Source organism: Choristoneura fumiferana, chromosome 7 (assembly GCF_025370935.1).
Source record: "Choristoneura fumiferana chromosome 7, NRCan_CFum_1, whole genome shotgun sequence".
NCBI classification, from domain to species: domain Eukaryota; kingdom Metazoa; phylum Arthropoda; class Insecta; order Lepidoptera; family Tortricidae; genus Choristoneura; species Choristoneura fumiferana.
The window spans coordinates 10,656,351-10,675,538 of record NC_133478.1 but is presented as its reverse complement, the minus strand read 5'-3'; the positions used below and the strand labels follow the sequence as shown (position 1 = coordinate 10,675,538).

At 36.1% G+C, this 19,188-nt stretch overlaps 1 protein-coding gene across 1 annotated transcript in view; it reads left to right on the top strand.

Annotated features, from left to right (window-relative positions):
- Positions 1-19,188, top strand: part of LOC141429691 (semaphorin-2A-like) — a 526,100-nt gene that overhangs the window by 89,314 nt on the left and 417,598 nt on the right. The window lies entirely within an intron of this gene.

Genomic DNA, 19,188 nt, shown 5'->3' with positions numbered 1-19,188 from the left:
ACTTTCATAGAAGTCATTGTCTCGCCCCGCCATTGGGTTCTAGGACTTAGATTAACGTATGCTGGTTTTTTTTTTAAATGAATGCTAGAGGTCGCTACCGCTTGATAAAGTTTATAAAAAAACGTTAATTGGCATCAATACAACATGTCACGGTTTTTTATTTATTTTAGTTTTAAAAAGTATCTCGGACATCTTGGTGTATCAAGTAAAGGAAATTTCCGACCAATGGCCAAGGAATCCCCTCTACTCGATACACCCCCCTCGCTCCATGACGGTTACTTAGTTAATTGTGAGTGACTTCAGAAAAAAATCTACTTCAGTGTCATGCATATCCTAGTTTTAATTTACTTATTCTAAATTATCACAAGTTTATTTGATTTTAATAAAAAAAATTGTTCCTATGAATTTGTTTTCAAAACTTTGATAGCTGGTAGCGACCCCTTAAATTAGTTGAAAAAAAAAAATAAAAAAACTAGCATTAAAAAAGCTTCAAACCTCTCCAACCAGGGGTCTCAACACCGAAAGGGGCAAAATCGCATTCGGCATCTATCCTCCGGTACCCCTATCATCATCATCATCATCAGCCAGAAGAAGTCCACTGCTGAACAATGGCCTCCCCCTTAGCACGCCACAATGAACGACAACTCGCTATTTACATCCACCGGTTGCCCGCAATTCTCACGATGTCGTCAGTCGTTGTATTGTATTGTATTGTATTGTAAACTTTTTATTTTACATAAAAACACATGAAATTAACAAATAACAAGATAATAAGATGAACAAAGGCAATCTCTATATTCTATCTCTCTATTCTCTCTATTTTATAATTTCGATTTTACAGCCGCATCAGCAATAATTAAAAAAAGGTTTCAAACAGAGTATTGGATTTCAATTCTACGCAATTAAATCAGTTCTCAGACTTAATCATAAATAATTGAATAGTGCGATATATTGACACGGATAACTCACGTCTTAAATCTGTCTGTCTGTCGTCTGTCGCGCGAGCAGATCTGCGGCGCGCAGTGCGCATGTTGCAGCAGCCGCCGAGTCGCGTTGCTCCGAAGAGGAAGGGCTACGGATTAGCCCGAAACATGTCGGGCTAAACTCGATTTAAGACGTGAATTATTTGAATAAGTGAGATTTAATATGTGAGTCTCACGTTAGTTTCATGTTCAAAAGTGCGATATATTTAGTTTAAATTGCTACCACTTCATACCCACTTAACTTACTTATAAATGTAATACAACGATAGTTAATCAGTACCCCTGACATAATACTTCATTTGATTTAAATACAAATTAAAATTTAAACAACATTCAGCCAAATGAAACGCGTCATGAAAACCAAACCATTCGCAAAAGAGCCCTATTTATCAGAAAGTGGCCCTCCAGTGAGGAAATCCTGGCAATCGCTCTTCGCAATTATACTCGATTTTTTAGAGCCAACTAATTAGCCGAATGGACTGAGACGTTAAAGGTAATTAACTTTAATGATAAATGATGGAATCGCACGAAAGTGGAATGGATTTGGGACCATAAATGACTGCGAATCATGAAGGTCTCAATTGAATATTATTCAACGTCCGACATTAATTAATTTTGTAGCATCTTTTTGGAATTTCTGGGTTTTTCTTCAGTATTATTTCATTTAAATTTAAAATTAAATACTTCAAAGTTATATTTAAAACTAGCTGTTGCTCACGACTCCATCAACGTAGATTTCGTTTATCGCCATCCCGCGGGAACTATGCAATTTCCCGGGATAAAAACTGTCTTTATACCGAATCTCATCCAAATCGGTTTAGCGGTTCAGACGTGTTAAGGTACCTAACAAACAAACAAACAGACTTACAATTTTTCGCATTTATACAGGTACCTAATAGGTATTAGTGGAACAAAACATACAACCTTAGCATATAACGTTTTAAACTTTCGTGATTCTCACTCATAGTCAAAATACCACAAACGGGACTTATCACGCTATTATTGCACAAGTAATATTTACCTCGACGTTTCGGCAACGTTACAGTTGCCGTGGTCACGAGTAGACTGAAGTGTGGGGTGTCAAGTCTGCCTAGCAGCGCGAGTTCTTCGAACTACCCGCACTTGATCACTAATAGTACCGGCACTCGTATCACGAACTACCCGCACTTGGTCACTTTTATTAGTCACCCTATCACACCGACACAACACTAACAACGTCCGATCGTCCCTCCGAACATTCATCCCGACGCCGACACTTATTAATAACAGGATTCCACGAAGATGAAAGCTTATACCCATCGTCCCGGTTGAAATTCTTATGCTTTTTTATTTCAACCGCTTCACATACCATTCTTGAGTAAAAATGACGTTCCGTGGACAGAATTTTGGGATTGTGAAGCTCAATCCAGTGGTTTGGCCCTGACTCCAACAAATGCTCGGCTATGGCTGACTTGTTTACCTGGCGATTTTTAACAGCTGCAATGTGTTCCTTGACCCTCTCAGCTATTGTTCTTTTCGTCTGTCCGATATAGGAACTACCACAACTACAATCAACCCTATAAACACCCGGTGTTTGGAAGGGAACGACATCCTTGGGTGTCCTAATATGCCTCGCGACTTTGGACAAAGGCGTGTACACCACCTTGATGGAAAACTTACCTAAAACGGCTCCAACTTTGTCCGTCACTCCTTTCACATAAGGCATATATGCAGGCTGTCTAGCTACATCAGGATATCTGGTTCTACGTTTCCTTCTGGGCTGCCATTTATTCACCACATATCCGTTACCTTATCCGTAACCTTAGCATGTTTCGTTCCTTTCCTTTTTAAATGCAGTGCTTCCACTAAATATCATAAAGTTTCCACAGAATATTAAGAACTTTTTAAATTAACATGGGAACTATAAAATACAGATCGTTGCTTAAATACAAAAGGGCCCCAAGTGAAATTATTTTTTTTCAATCGCAATAATTCCATTTTAAATGCTATTTAACGTGCAACTATTGAAATAAAAATAAAAAAAATATTTGTGGCTCTTTTGTATATAAGCAGCGACATATAGTCTTGCTTTAGGGTTTAGTACTGTCACTTAAAAATTACTTATTATCATGATTTTGAACGCCCGGTAGTTTTCGGCATCCGGATGAAATCGCAAAAAATGGCATCCGAATTGCTCCTTTCATGATCGATCATTTCCTGTCATGCAACAGACAGCAAGGCTACTACAAAACTCGAAACTCGAAGTTCGTATCGTACCGTCCCTCTCGCTCTCGTATTAAATAGTATATGTGTCAGAGGGACCGCACGACACGAACTTCGAGTTTCGAGTTTCGTAGTAGCCCTGCAGTTCGTAATGGACAGCGCAGAGTGGGACAGCGTATTCAATCCGTTTGCGACACGTCGCACACGCTAATGCGGTTATCGGTTCCGATGCGAGTTGTTTTGCGGGAGTGAACGTTTGGAGATTATGGTCCTCTTCCAACAAAACGCTTGTTGCCGATGTTTGGATATGGACGTTAATTTTGACGTGATGATTTAAGTTGATTACATTGTATGTTTTAGAAATTTCCCATGATGACCAAACGGGTCATCTTAATAAACCATCGCATAATAATAATAAAAAATAGTGAAAATATATACTTGTATTTTTTGCGCATAGGAAACAACTTAGTTTTTGTGTCTCGGTTATGTATCGTAGTTTACAATTTTATTGTAATTAGGTAGTTTAAAATAAGTTTATTTTGATAAGTTACTTGTCAAAATAATTTAAAAATTTGACAATAGATAATAATGTGTATTCAATTAAAAACAGCCCTATACTTAACAAACATACCTACATAAAATAAAAATAGAACCTAAAACTAAAACAAATTACATAAAGGGTACCCCTTAGGCAAGGTCCCGAAGATGCTGGCAGCGTTTCCTCTTTGAATAGCTAGGCTAATTCTTTGTCCGAGGAAGCTGCCAGCTCTTCGGTCACCTGTGACGTCTACTTACTATTTTTTTCCAAATTTCTTTAAAAAAAATAAATTTTACAAAGTCATATTCGGTGCCTAGATTCCTGTATTTGGATAATTTGTTTTTTTCAGCCGCTTCGGCTACTGCATCGGTAGTTTAATACTTAAGCACTAGTTTGGATTCCTTTTTTTCAAGCTTTGTAATCCATATATATAGCTTTAGTTTTACATAGGCATTTGTATCCTAGTACTACGTCAAAAGCTAACTCAGTACTTGGTAAAAAAATATTTATATACTTATCATCATCATCATGTCAGACGAAAGACGTCCATTGCTGGACATAGGCCTACATAGGCAGTGTGGAGATGGAGGAACTGCATGAACACGCGTATTTTTCATAAGCTTAGCTATCGTTAGGTCGCGGGTGAGCATGGAAATTCTTTTAGTTCATTGATAGGCCTACACTCCCCCAAGGCTCTACCGATGGAACGTAATGTGCGTATAACTGTATTACCGGTAATAAACAACGAAGTTGAAATAAAATGGTAACTATGGTAACAATAATATCCAGTTCATCTCAATAATCCGAGGAAATCAATCCGAGTAGTTTGTTATTTAAAAACTATAGCACCGCTGAAGCTAAATTGAAATTTTCGTTTTATAGCATTCCGCTTTGAGTTATTTGGCAATTGGTGATGACAAAGGTTAATGAAAACTGTGATTCAATTTGTTCAAACTCGGCAGATAATAATCAGATTTAAAAATAGGTCGAAGGAAAAGAGGTTGTATACAATTATTACAAAAAAAAAAAAAAAATCCCGACCGCCTTAAAATACTTTCAATAAATAATAAAAACGAAAACAAACAGGCCTAGTACTCGTAGTCTACTTAGAACTCTGTTAAGTTATAATTAAACAGTCGGGTCCTACACAAAATCGTGACCCACTTAAAAAAATCCCAATTGAACCCCGACTGTTGAATTTGTATTTTTTTTTAACAAAGTTCAATTCAATTCAATTCATTTATTGCATGGTCATAAGTTTCACATAGATGATAATTATAAATTAAGCTCGGAGTACATCATGGCCTACCTCGGAGCCGTTTAATAAGTTAATACAATAGAATACAATAATAATAACTCTAGACTGCTACAGCTGTTTTTCCATTTTAGTTTAATATTTCTTTATAATATTTTTTATTTCATACTTTTTTCACATTCCTGTGAAAATGGTAGGTTATTTTTTTAAACATATGGGCTAATTATTTGCTTTCATATTTAATTATATTTTTGCTCGGACGTATATTTTTTACTATTTATATTATATTTACTCTATGTCACTCCGATAGTTATGATAAATTTAATGATAGGTACCTCATAGCTTGAAAGCCGTTCAGCCGTTTAGGCTATACAGCGGGCCAAATAAACTGACATACCTACATTACGTAAGTCAATAATCTCATCCTACTATCCTACTATATAATGATTATAAATGTGAAAGTTTGTGAGTGAGTGTGTGAGTTTATAAGTGAGTGAGTATGTTTGTTACTTTTTCACGCTAATACGGCTGGACGGATTTGGATGAAATTTGGCAAAAAGTTAGTTTATAACCTGGTTTAAAACAAAGGATACTTTTTATCCCAATATTCCCACGGGATAGGGATAAAATCTCTAAATAACAACCACTACGCTTAGAGTCATGTCACTGTTATTACTAAGTAAGTATATCAAACTTTCAAGGAAAACTATAACGGCTAAGTTTGCTGGAGAATTATTAGTAGTTTTACTCTTAAATAGCAGCCTAAGGTATAAAATATACCTAAACTTGGAAGATTCCGTATAAACCTGACCCTTTTTTATGGACCTGGTATAAAATTATTATTATAAAATACGACATCCTTATAAAAATATTACTTTTTTTTTTCGTAATGACTACGGAACCCTATTTTGGGCGCACGCGTGCTTGGCCGGTTTTTTTTCATTGACTACCTGTTAATTGACCTAAATAAAGTAATGTCCCGTTCTGAATCAAAAAATAAATGTTCACGTTAGTCATGTGGTATGTAGTAGCTGAACATCTGGAATAACACATAGGCTACTTTTTATCCCGATATTTCCACGGGATAGGGATAAAAACTCGAAATAACAACCACTGAGTTTAGAGTCATGAAATATGGCGTGGGTGTTTTTATTTAACGTCAATGAAAACCACGATGCAATTTTAGGGAAATCCCACGAGAATTTAATAAATTCCCGGAATTTCAATTCAACTGCTGTATCTAATGATTTACGCGTGCGAAGCCGCGGGTAAACACTAGTCTACTTATAAAGTGGAGTGTTTTTTACTGTTAGCAAGTTGTACTCGAAGAATACAAAAACGACCTGCATGCTATTCGATAATCTCCCATCATTAGATGACTAACATGAATTAAAACTTAGAAACGTGTGGATGGGTTACGTTTCTTGCACGGCGTCGAAACAGCTGCGGAAAAAGATATTGCTATTTGAAGCACATCTCGTTCATCAGAACCATTCCAGCGTTCAACTGAGCAGCTATTGCCACTCTTTCAGGTCTATTTGTTTCTGTAGGTACAATGAACAATGCATTCGTTAGCAACGGAACTTATTTGCTTTAGTCTCCGGGATCGATCCACTCGAATGAGTTACCTTAGGATTGAGTGCGGGCCGGATTGAGTTTTGAGTTGCACGCAACTTTCTGTTTGTTTGTATAGACGTTTGTGCCATTTGCGCGTCATGCTCTCGAAAATCGCGAGACAACTTGCTCAAATTAATTTGAAACAGTCGCGAGTTTCAAAACTAAAACTGCTAATGTGCCAGTGGAACTGTTTGAAAAGCTTTTTTGTTCAGCGGGAAAATAACTTTGCATATAGTACAAGTATTATTTGTGTAAATTATGGTAAATTGTAAGTATGAGTGAGGGTTGTAAGTGAGTTACCTGGATGTGGTTTTGTCTAATTTTGAAGACATGATTTTATCTGAATATTATTAAAGTCCTCTTTCATTTCTTTTCTTTAACACAAACATGTCACTTAACAATCGCAGACATGATTAAATTCGTTGAAGATCGATTGTAGGCTTCAGCAGGGCTACTACGAAACTCAAAATTCTAAGTTCGTGTCGTATCGTCCCTCTGGCTCTCGTATTAAATAGTATAAGTATATAGTTGTTTGTTTTTTAGTTGTCAATGCGTGTAGTTACGTTCGATTTCGTATAGCCCTGCTGGATCCCTCATTTTAAAAAGTAGCAGTTCATCGTACTTTGTCACGCTTACTCGTGTCACTGCATGATATACATATCAAAATGAACTGTCTGACACGCTCCACCATATGCCGACCGTTTTTTGTCACGTTAACAGTCACAGCACTCCACAGCGTCGTGATTTGAGTAACAACTGCGTGCAGTACGTAAGTGATTTTGTACGTTGAGTCGCATCTTGTACAGTCACAGTGACTTTGTCAGCGAGACGTTATTTATCCCTCATGTCTAGTATTTTATTTACTATTTTAGCTTCAAAATAAGCTTTTATTCTACACGCCCTTTCCGGCCGGCTCGATACAATCGTGCAACTATCCTGAGCGCACGTACCATCATCTTTTCACGAACCACAACTAATTGACATTTTAGAAAAAAAACTTTCTCGGCCGGAAAGGGTTATTAGGGGATCAGCGCAGTTAGGTATTAGTTTCACCATAAGATAGAAAATAAATAGACAGCTAGCCAAAGATATTGATAGGTCTGAAGCGATAAGGCCGCCTATTGCTTACCTTGTAATGCTCTCTGACAGATCAACATCTGAAGAATTGTAAATTTATTTATACTCATTTTTTGACGTTACAAAACAAACAAGAGCAATTTCACATGTAAAGTTTCTACTGATAATCCGACGATCATTCTAGTAGCTGTACTTGACTTCTGCAAACCATACGGATTCAACAGACCCAGTTCACGTTTCGTTTCTAAAATAAACGCTGATACAAAGTCGCAAGATTGATGGAACTATCTGAAACGAGATCGGGGACTTAGCTACAACTCGGTCTGCGCTGAGAAATGAGAAAGTTTACTTTGTAGTGCCGCGGCAATGTTAATACATTCAGAATACGCCGTGCGAGCCCAAGTTGCACTCGCATAAAAGTAGACTAGGTACTTTTGACAAGATTGGCAGTAAGTTCCTGAGAAAGATTTGATGGCAAGCGTTGCACGGTGAAACTGCAAATTGGAAGTGAATATTTCAAAAGATTTAGATACAACTCAAGAACGGAAAAGGATCAACAAAGTAACTCAGTAACTCAGGTTACTTTGAGATATTTTATACTTAGAAATTTTATTTCCATTGTTCATAATTCATTAAGAGGTAAATAGTAGATAACACCGTTTGATTAACAGGAAGAACTTACCAAAATGTTTGAGCTCTTTGACGTTGGTCTGCTAAGTACACTGAATATGAGATTTAGTATCAATGTTCATATTGTTTAAAAATTAGTTTACCTAAACAAAAAAATGTTATATAAATTCTAACCCTCTCGTAAGCTTAATGTGTAGACAGACATTTACTCGGAGATAAAGCTACCTGCGCGTCAGACGAGGTGATAAATGTCATCATTAGTGTTTGCTTTCCGTCTAATGTACCGACACCGACACAGAGCCGGGTGAAGAGCATGTCTCAGCTCAACAGGTTAGCTTGGCATGAGCCCGTGTTTGAAAAGATAATACACAATGCAATTATGCTACGTGCCAACTGCTAAACTGTGTTTTCGGGTAATACACAGAGTAGCATTGAAAATATGATGCCTAACATATTATTTGAGCTATGAAAGTTGACTATAGACACCGTGGGATTTCATGAGCATGTGATATAAAATTGACTACAATGAAATCTTCGCAATAGCATTTTTCATTAACGGGTGAAGTTCTAAAGCATTTCAACCTTCATTTCCCGTGTGTTACGAAAATTGACTAATAATATGTCCATCAAGTAAAAGTCCCATGCACCACCACCACGTGCGGTATTGTAGCAGAACTGCGATTGGTTTTAGTTACACATAAATTTTGTCACACATGGTATACGGCGGTTGAAATGCTTTATAACCCTACCCAACATTGATCGGCGGAGCTCCATTACCTCCACACATCCAAGCAGCTGCAGTACCAAACGTCGCTAATTGGGGCATACCTATCCATTTCAAATGCTTCACCTGCCGGCTGTTTGTCTTAGAACCTAATTAGAAACGGAGGCCTTGAATTTTCACGCTTTACGGAGTTATTCGGGCTGCCGCGACACAAGGACGAACTGTTTTCACTTAAAGTCATACTAGGTGATGCCTGTATAATAGAAAGAGTAAATTTAAAAAAAAACCTAGGCTATTACGCAGTCATAATGAAAATGTTCTAAGGTTCTTAAATTTAGTGAAGTTATGTTTAGTGAATTTAGTGATTTAAATCAAAGTTTACGGCAAAGAGATTAGCAATACAATATGGTTGCCTACCAGTCGCTAAGCCTTCCGTTTTTGTTTCGTCTTATGCTTGCTGCTATACATTGCTGTTTTGTAAAAAATATATTTTAATTACAAGCTTCTTTGCTGGCTGTACTGTTTGTTGATTGTACTTACATTGTCATCCAAAATACATTTCCGTACTTAATTTGAAGTCGATGCCATTTACCGTTGAGGAGTTCCCTCTTGCGGAGACGATCCTGGCTGGACTATCAAGAAGTTACTACTAAATTATTGTATTCAGATTTACATCAGTATGCCAAATATCAAGTCCATCCGACCACTGGAAGTGGGTCAAATTTAAGTTGGAAGATTTGACCCGTACATACACACATTGCAAGTTAAGTAAAAGGTGTTTCATAAAGGCCCTTTCTTCCCGGTTGATCGACACCTCTGGGGACCCAAGAGCTGGTACGTATTATCACAGCGGATCGCACTTGCGGTCCAAAGGGGTAATGCGGCCAGCATCATGGGAACTCTGCCGCAGGCAGATCTTTTGGACGGGATTTTCTTTTTATAATTTATATTTTTATAGTAACATACTTATAGATATATTTAATTAAGGTTTCTTAGGTAAGTTTTCTTTGTCTTCTTATTATTATTATTATTTAATTTAATTTAATCTGTACTTCTTTTTATTTAAGTAAAAGCTTGTAAAAAGCAGTACCTGGGAGACCTCTGAGTAAAATACGCGTTTTCTCAGCGAGGGGATCACGCTAGATCGCTTTTTCGCCTCCGAATGGCCCCTTGGCAATTGGCATATTCCGTCGAAAGCGTTAGTGCCGTTTCCTAGATCCCCGATATTAATAAATATACCTACAAGAAATTACTCGTTTAAAGTTGGTATATGATAAATAAACTGTCCTAGAATTAAAACCACTCGACATGATTACATAGCGATAAGTTAATGAAGAATCCCCGCGAGTTAGTAGTTTCCTTCAATTGATACAAAATAACTAGGTACTTTTAATAGAAATCTCTCGTAAAATAAAGTTTTGTATGTATAATAAAGTCACAAGTACCTAAAATCCACCATCAACACCAGCCATCAAAATATTTTTCTATGTTATAAATAAACGGTGGTTTCCTCTTTATATCGTAGCATAACATTCCGTTTAAAGTTAGAAGCTTAACCTTTAACATGGATTAAGTTATAAGTTTTAGTATTTTTTTATTATTTTTTAATATTACCCTGCTCTCTGCCCGCTTCCCTTTCTTGCTCGCTCGGCGGCCGGCGGCGCACTCAGTCACTACACGCTAAATGCAAATATTTTCAAAATTGCTTTCTTGGGGGTGGATATGAGGCTATTTACACATCATTTTAGGTATATTTTACAAATAATGATTCAACCGCATAATATCTGGAGGCGCCCCAACTTGGTATGTTTTGAAAATGATTGTTATTTTAATTTAAAACAAGTGACTGAAAGATAATGATGTGATATATTTTTAGAATTGGCTCAGTAAAACCTTTCATTAGATACCACGCATGATAAGTTTCAGAACAAAAAATTTTTTCCATACAATAAAAGATGAAATCATAACTTCTCTCCTTTTTCGTTTTTTTTTCGTGCTATGGGTCAAATTTATTTTATGGCCTGAAAATCAATCGTTCTGATTTTCATGCTTTTAACACCATGTGCAGCTTTTTTTTGGCGTACCGCTAGCACTACAAGAGGAAGTTATAGTTCAAAATTGAGCATTGTTGTACACGTTGATAATCATGATTGTGTTAAGTTTTGAATCGAATAAACAGTACTAAAAGCAGCGAAGCATGTCTAAATGGGTTCCCTTTATCTTGCATAAAATATCGATTCTCCGAAATACACTTCGCATAACTGGTATCACATTTTTTTTTAGCCAAATAATACTTTTACATAATCATTACTTTGCATAATTATCAGTTCGAATAATAGTCATTTCTCAGAATATTAAATGGCAGAGCACTGTTATCGCCGAATATACTTCTGCAAAATATTAAATAGCAGAACATTAGTATCGCCGATTTTATATGGCATAATGGCATAGCGGAATACTAGTTATAGTATTTTCATGGAATTTCAAATAGTGCTTAGTTAAAGGATGGTTAAAAGAACGAACAGTTACCATAAATGAAGGCCAGCAAATTAAGAGCGCTGTGACAGCAGCAGGCGTAGCACCAGAACAGAACAGCAGCTACATAAGGAGGTTGAGTTAGGTTAGAACTGCGGCCACAACAGCGCGCGAGCCGAGCGAGCGAAGCAAGCGTGCCGCGGCAGCGGCCCGCGAAGCGCCAGAATGTTACTGTTACCAATTACGGTTAGGTTAAATTAACAGTAATATAATTACAAGTAAAATTTTATTCTGCTTTTTATCATTATGAAAACTAAATACTATGAGATATATCTTTCTGCGTAATAACTATTCGGACATATAAATATTATTCTCATCGATATTATGCCGTGTTAATATTCTGCTTTCCAAAATTATGAGAAATGATAGTATGCGAAAAATATATGCACAAATTAATTCGGTGGTATGATGATTCTGCTCAAAGTTGTTATGTGAAACGAAATTATGACATTTGATTTTCTGCAACATATTAGTGAACCAGTCTAAATAATGACTCTTCCAAACTTTTTGTTGGCTATATCTTTAACACAAACTCGGATATTTAGTTGTTATACTAATTTTTCATCAATATGAACACTTGGATTAGGTGACATTCGACTTGCAAATTTTGAAGATAACTTAATTATTACGCAAGTTAAATTAAAATATGCAGATTAAATTTAAAAAATGCAGTCTTCGATTTTCAACTTTCAAATTGGTTACGTTGCGTGGCGTTGATCACCTGCTATTAGAAAGGCTAAATGGCTATTTACTTGGGGATGATCTTAAGTTATCTCTATTGTAATAAAGTGCCCGAAAGATTGAGCTAAGCATCAAAAAGATACCCCATTGACCAGTTCACCAAAGACTGTCCATTTGTGCGATTGAATACCTCAAAATGTATTGTCTTTTCTATACAGCGAGCATACACTCCCATTCGACATGGTTATACAGTATACGGGAAACCGACGGTCAGTGTCACAAAAGTCAGAAACTAGGGAGTTATTATGTTTAAACACGAGCTGAAGTATCGCAATCACATAGCATTTGTAGAAAAGCTTGTAGTAGTTGAGATTTGTGCTGCGAATAACTAAGGATATTTTCAATGTTAAGGGGCTGTTTCACCATCCATTGATTAGCGTTAACCGACGGTTAAATGTGATGCCGTCTCCGTCTATTCGAACAAAACAAATAGAGACGGCATCACACCTAACCGCTAGTCAATGGATGGTGAAACAGCCCCTACATCTATGATTAGTATAATAGTTTAATCAGCAATCAATTGAGTGTCAAATCTGGTCGCTTCATGTGGAAAAATATTGTCTCATGTTATAGCGGGTACAAAACAAATTCATAAGGTAGGTACAACGGACCTAAAATAATGAAATCATTAAACAGCCCCGATCATTTACGCCTTTATTTGCTCAAGCTAAAATACGGTCTTGAAGATAGGTCACGCCTAATGAAGATTGTTATTTTGATTATTTTTCACCATTGATTTGATTTACGGATAAATGTGATTCACCGTCATTGATTAATTTTATTTGACGGATAATTTATATAAATCAATGGATGGTGAAACAGAGGGTTAGTATCGTAAATTTAAACTTACACTGTTATTTTCTCTAAATTTCATAAACTTTGGAACATCAAGATATTTTAAAACTACATGATTCCATAATTATCGTGGTCATTTTATAGTTTCTGGTACACGAAATGCCTGGAATACCGATAAATAGATACCGTCAAATTGTGGCAAATGTACACCTAACTATTTTTTCCAGGTCAAATCCATCTAATCTACCTTGAATGGCAAGTCGCAATCCCGATACTACAGTATCGTAAATAGGTAGGTGGGACATAGTAACTACTTATACTACTTACATCTAACGGTTACTCCGAAAGTCGAACTTTATAAACCTAGTCAAAACAATACATCGAAGCTTCAAACTTCGGACTTGTTCGAAGCTTAGCAAAATTTTAATCTGTTATTGCAGGTTTTACATTAGTTTATCTCACGGGAAAATGCATTAATCAGTTTTGTTTTGGTGCTGTTAATACCGTGTTATGGTGCAGTTATTAAATTTTCTTGGAAATTTGGAGGATAATAAATCATGTTTTGTTACGTTCGATGTCCGCAATTTTCTAAATTTATAGGTTTTTTTGGTGAGCAGTATACATAGTGTGAATGCGTTTTATATCTAGTTCGATGTATGTAGTAACTGGTTATTAGAAGTACGTAAAAAAAACCGGCCAAGAGCGTGTCGGGCACGCCCAAAATAGGGTTCCATAGCCATTACGAAAAAATTAAGTAATATTTTTCTAAGGATTTCGTATTTTTTATACGGAATCTTCCAAGTTTAAGTATATTTTATACCTTAGGCTGCTATTTACTCATAAACTACTAATAATTATTCTCAAGCAAACTTAGCTGTTATAGTTTTCCTTGAAAGCTTGATATACATACTACCATCCTGTTTTTTTTAAATTTTCACCTTTGATTTCACTTTTTTAGATTTGAGAGGGGGGGGGTGCTCGATTTTAATGAAAATTTGCACTTTGAAGTTGAATATTTCGAAAACAAATCACTGAATCGGAAAATTGTCTTAGCAAACCCCTAATGGTACCAATCCAACGATACCCCACACTGTAGGGTTGGATGAAAAAAAAAACACCCCCACTTTACGTCTATGGGAGGTACCCTAAAAATTTTTATTTTAAATTTTTTATTGTACTATTTTGTCGGCATAGTTTACATATATATCCGTGCAAAATTACAGCTTTCTAGCATTGATAGTCCCTGAGCAAAACCGCGGATGGACAGACAGACAGACAGACAGACATGGCGAAACTATAAGGGTTCCGTTTTTGCCATTTTGGCTCCGGAAGCCTAATGATATGCTAAATGCTCCGTTATGATGTCCTTTATTAGGCTCAGATCTTATTAAAATTATTTATAAGATCTTATTAGGCATAGACCTATTATCGCTACAGAGATTTCCTTTCTAAAGTTTTGACTTCTATTAATTTACCGTTAACAAAAAAAAAAACTTGTTTGTTTCAGGTCCGTATAAAAAACTAAAACTTGGAATTGAAAGAGGTAAACCAAACCAAAGGAGTAAGGTTGGTATAATACTTTAAAATTGAGGCAATATTTATTCGAGAGTATTAATACTCTTAAAACTGTTATTGTTATGTCATTATTTTTCCCGATGCGCGCCGAGTTGAGTTTAAGTTTCACAAAAAAAGCAAATTTCACTATTGAAAGCTCCAGAAAGGGTAGCGTTAATCAAAAGAAAATTCTAACCACCGTTGCGCCCTGGTCGGTAATTAAAAGAAGATTTTTCTCCCGTTGTTCTACACGGTCGCCCATCGTCTGCCCTCTTGGAGCATTAAACCAACTGGAGAGGTCAACGATTGGGAGACTCTTCAACTAAAAATGTACAAACAGCATACAGAAGGGTATAAATAGAAGTGAGGACGATTTTATGCGTGCAACTAAAGTTAGTTTTTGACAATTTATTCGGTTGCATGTCGCAGTGTTATCGAGAAATGCATCAGTACCTATTGGTATTTTGTACTCATGATCCCATTCGAATGGGTAATTTTGTCTTTTTATAGAAGTTAGTGCGCATGACGTCTCCGTTTGGGTTAGTTAGTCCTATAAAACGGCTCTGCCTAGTACATGCCCACGCTCCAGTACAATGAATAATGTATAGACATAGTGCCACTGAGAGGAAAAAGTGAAGGATGGTCTGGCAGTTTTTTTGCTTAGATGCTGCGTAGGTTTAGATCTCTGTTTAAGGAATAGAGCAGGCGATAGGGAAAATACAAAGTGTCGTTTCATAATATGCTGTAGTTTTCTATAAAATTAGTACATACACTAAGCTGGACAAACAGCGCAATTTAATTAAATAATTAAAACAACGTTAGACAGATGTCTTAGACTGACAGTTAGAGACGTTTACAAAATTATTATCCGGGCTTGAAGTACCTATAGTTGTAAAAAAATAAAACTTTTAATAATTTTTTTTAATAAAAAGGTGCCCGTAGCAATTTAAAAAAAAAGGAAGTGCTAAGTAATGTCAAATATGTCAATTCATCCTGTCATTATTACGGTTCCATCTCCGTAGCTGCAGACTCCTCGTGTTCGTGTTTAATCTTGTTTTACTTTAAAAATAAAGTGTGTTTATGCATTAGGTTTCCGTTTGTTCTTTAAACTTTATCTCCGCCATGCCCAAGTCACTTACTGCTAGCCATACACAATGAAGGGCCTAGGAAATTAATAATACTTATTATTACACACAGAATTATGATTCAAAAGATCCTAATCATTCACGCATATAAATGTAGCCAATTAGATTAGTCACTTTTCAATTTCTCACATTCCATCTCACCCCAGGAACGCCAGGATGCACCTGTCTCGTTCAAAATATAATGGGGTATACTAAAGCTTGTGTCGTTGGATCTTACTTTCGCCTCGACAGACGCGCCTTGCGGCTCGCACTCGTTCATGCCACGGAGGTTTTGCAAAAACCGACATCCTTCCACCCGGTGAATAAGCTGAAACTCGGAAAGTTACTCGCAACAGCAGAATAGACCATATACGTCGAGCTGAGTGGGGATTAAGTTTTAATTTCAAAGTAACATTGGGACATTCTTTCTTTGTACCGCTTGTTTTTCTTAGGCTGTGGTCGGTGTTACTTTTACCGGGATGTCAGTTTGCCAGCGCTATAAAGAAATTAAATGCAGTTACTCCTTTTTCCAAAAACCATCAGTAGTTTTTTAGTCTTTGTAGCAATTATTTTTGCACTTGATGTAAGTAAAACTATTTACTCTTTCAACTTCCAGAAAAAAAATGTGGTGAAATAAATGCACAGTTACGTATTTTTAAATAAAGTTAATTATCATACGCGTAGGTAATTATAGAATATTTTTACACACGGCTTCACTCGCGTGAACCATAAGCAAGCTATCAATAAAACAAATATGTTACAAATACGCAAGGAATAGCACAAGGAAGCACGCAAGCAACGATCCAAATAAGCATAGTCAACTTGTCTATGTAAAATGTTTCTGTACCCAACATTTCCCTTATCGGACTAAAAAAGTAAAGGCTCGAAACTTCCAACGGAACAATTTGCTAAACTAATACGACCAAATACCGCCATAACTTCAAACGTCGAATACGTACAAAATACCGGCCAAAAGCGTGTCGGAAACGCCCAAAATATGGTTCAGTGGCCATTACAAAAAAATCAAGTAATATTTTACTAAGGATTTCGCATTGTCTATGGAATCTTCCAAGTTTAGGCATATATTTTTATACCTTAAGCTACTATTTACTCTTAAACTACTAATAATTCTTAAGCAATCTTAGCTGTTATAATTTTTCTTGTAAATTTGATGTCCCTTACTATCATCCTGTTTTTTTTCAAATTTTTCCACCAACAATTTCGATTTTAGAGGGGGGGGACGCTCGATTTAAATAAAAATTTGCACTTTAAAGTTGAATATTTCGCAAACAGATCACTGTATCGAAAAATCTTCCTGGCAACCAACCCACACTAAAGGGTCAGTCAAGAAAAAAAAATTACCCCCACTTTACGTCTATGGGAGTTAGGTACCCTAAAAAAACTTTTTTTTATCACTTTATCGGCGTGACTGATATTGTATATTCATGCCAAATTACAGCTTTCTAGTACAGTCAGCATCAAAAGTAGCTTGTTACTTTTGTACTTTGTCGTTTTACAGCCACGTATTTAGCGCCATACAAGATTGACAAATGTGTTAATGTGACAGAGTAAAAAAGTAACCAGCTACTTTTGATGCTGACCGTATTAACGGTCACTGAGCTTAGCCGCGGACGGATACACAGATAGATATGACGAAACTACTTCTTGACTACGGTACCCTAAACAGGTGATCATAGTTAGTTAGTCGCTAACCAACTGTTTTTTAAGCTTGACTGACAAAGGTAGCTGAGTCAAAGATTAAGCTTCAAAAATATGCACTTTATTCACATCTGGCCCGTAATCTATACTTATCATAAATACGCCCTTTTATATTGAATAGCGACCTTATTAGTGTTCCTTTTGGGTCGTATGAAATAGCTCTCATTTAGCGGTACGTGAATGTTTGTTTTTTGCTAACGAGTTAAAGCTGAAAAGCCTCGGCATTCATCAAATAGTTGAGCTGAGCACCTTGTTAGACCTACGGATGTCTTAATACCCAGTTATGGTCTGAAAGGAATTACAGAGTTTAATTTGTAAACGCTTCTTGTAGTTAGTTACATCGCGGTACGGCGTGATTTCATTGTAGACTTTACAGAATGCGTTTCATAAAGTTACTATTGCTTTTATTGAGACAAGATTATTTTTTAAGGTCAATTTATATTCAATTGTCCAAGTTATACTTTAATGTAATTTCCAGTTCAAATTTCTGATCTTTTATTATCATGTATAACTACATGACAAGACAAGACAAGAGTTTAATAAACAACCCAAAGTAAAAAGTCAGAAATCACGCCATTCGATTTTAATCAGACGTTTGTTTCTACTATGAATTTATGTATCAAGAACCTGAATCTTACTTTACATCCCCACCTCAAAGTATACAAATAAATGATATGTCTACATAAAAAGGTACTCAAAAATTTCAGAACGCAGACAAGAGTTGTCAGCATTTCAAAAAAAAAAAACATAAACCGCAAACAAAAACGTTTCGGAATGCGCTAAGTCTCCGTCGTGGACAGTGCATTCAAGCGAGCCCTTGTCTCGGTAATGGTCAGCCCACCCTCGCTCGCTCATTAAATTTCCATCAAAAGACTGCTATTCATGGGTTCGCCTAGCAAAACAACTCTTTAAGTAGAATATGAAATAGTCGATACCTTTGAGTAAGGTGGGGAACGAACGTGCTCTAAGGTTGGTACAACATACGCGATACATTTTCATTTTACTTCTTTCAGTTGGTTAATCTGAACTTATTATAACTGTTAATTTTACTCTGTTATCCCGTCAACGAATGATTGTTTATTTAAAATTTTATAAATGTATTTGGAGCAAAAGTAATCGTACTGAGTTGCTACCACATTTCCTGACATTTACATATTTTGTTTTGTTTGTATTTTGTATTGACTTGATTAATTCGTTTGAAGATTTTGTATGGAAAATTGTCACAAATAAGTAGTTAAATATTAATGAGCAGTTTTACGGAGGAAAACATCATGCATTAGGTATAGTATTTTTTTAAGAAACATACACAACGCAAATAAACATCTAAATCTAGTTATTACAGTATTAATTGATATACCGACTACCGAGTGCAGGAGTTATTACTAGGTATATTGGTATTATCACATAACCGTTCTTGAAAATCAATTGTCTTGTAGTGCAAAACACGTGCTGTAAATGTTTATTATCCTCTATTCCAACCCAGTACTTTAGCTACAAACCATCTCTGATGTAAAAGCATTTGCAATAGAATATTTTGCAAACATAGTCTTTGAATAGAACAAAAAATGTCATAGGAAATATATGAGAATATTTTCAATTTACAATAAGCATACTTCAACATCGCGGGGAGTAAAATATGCTTTCGAGTTTATTGTTAAAAAGTGTTATATGATGTCGATTTTAAGAATGCTGCT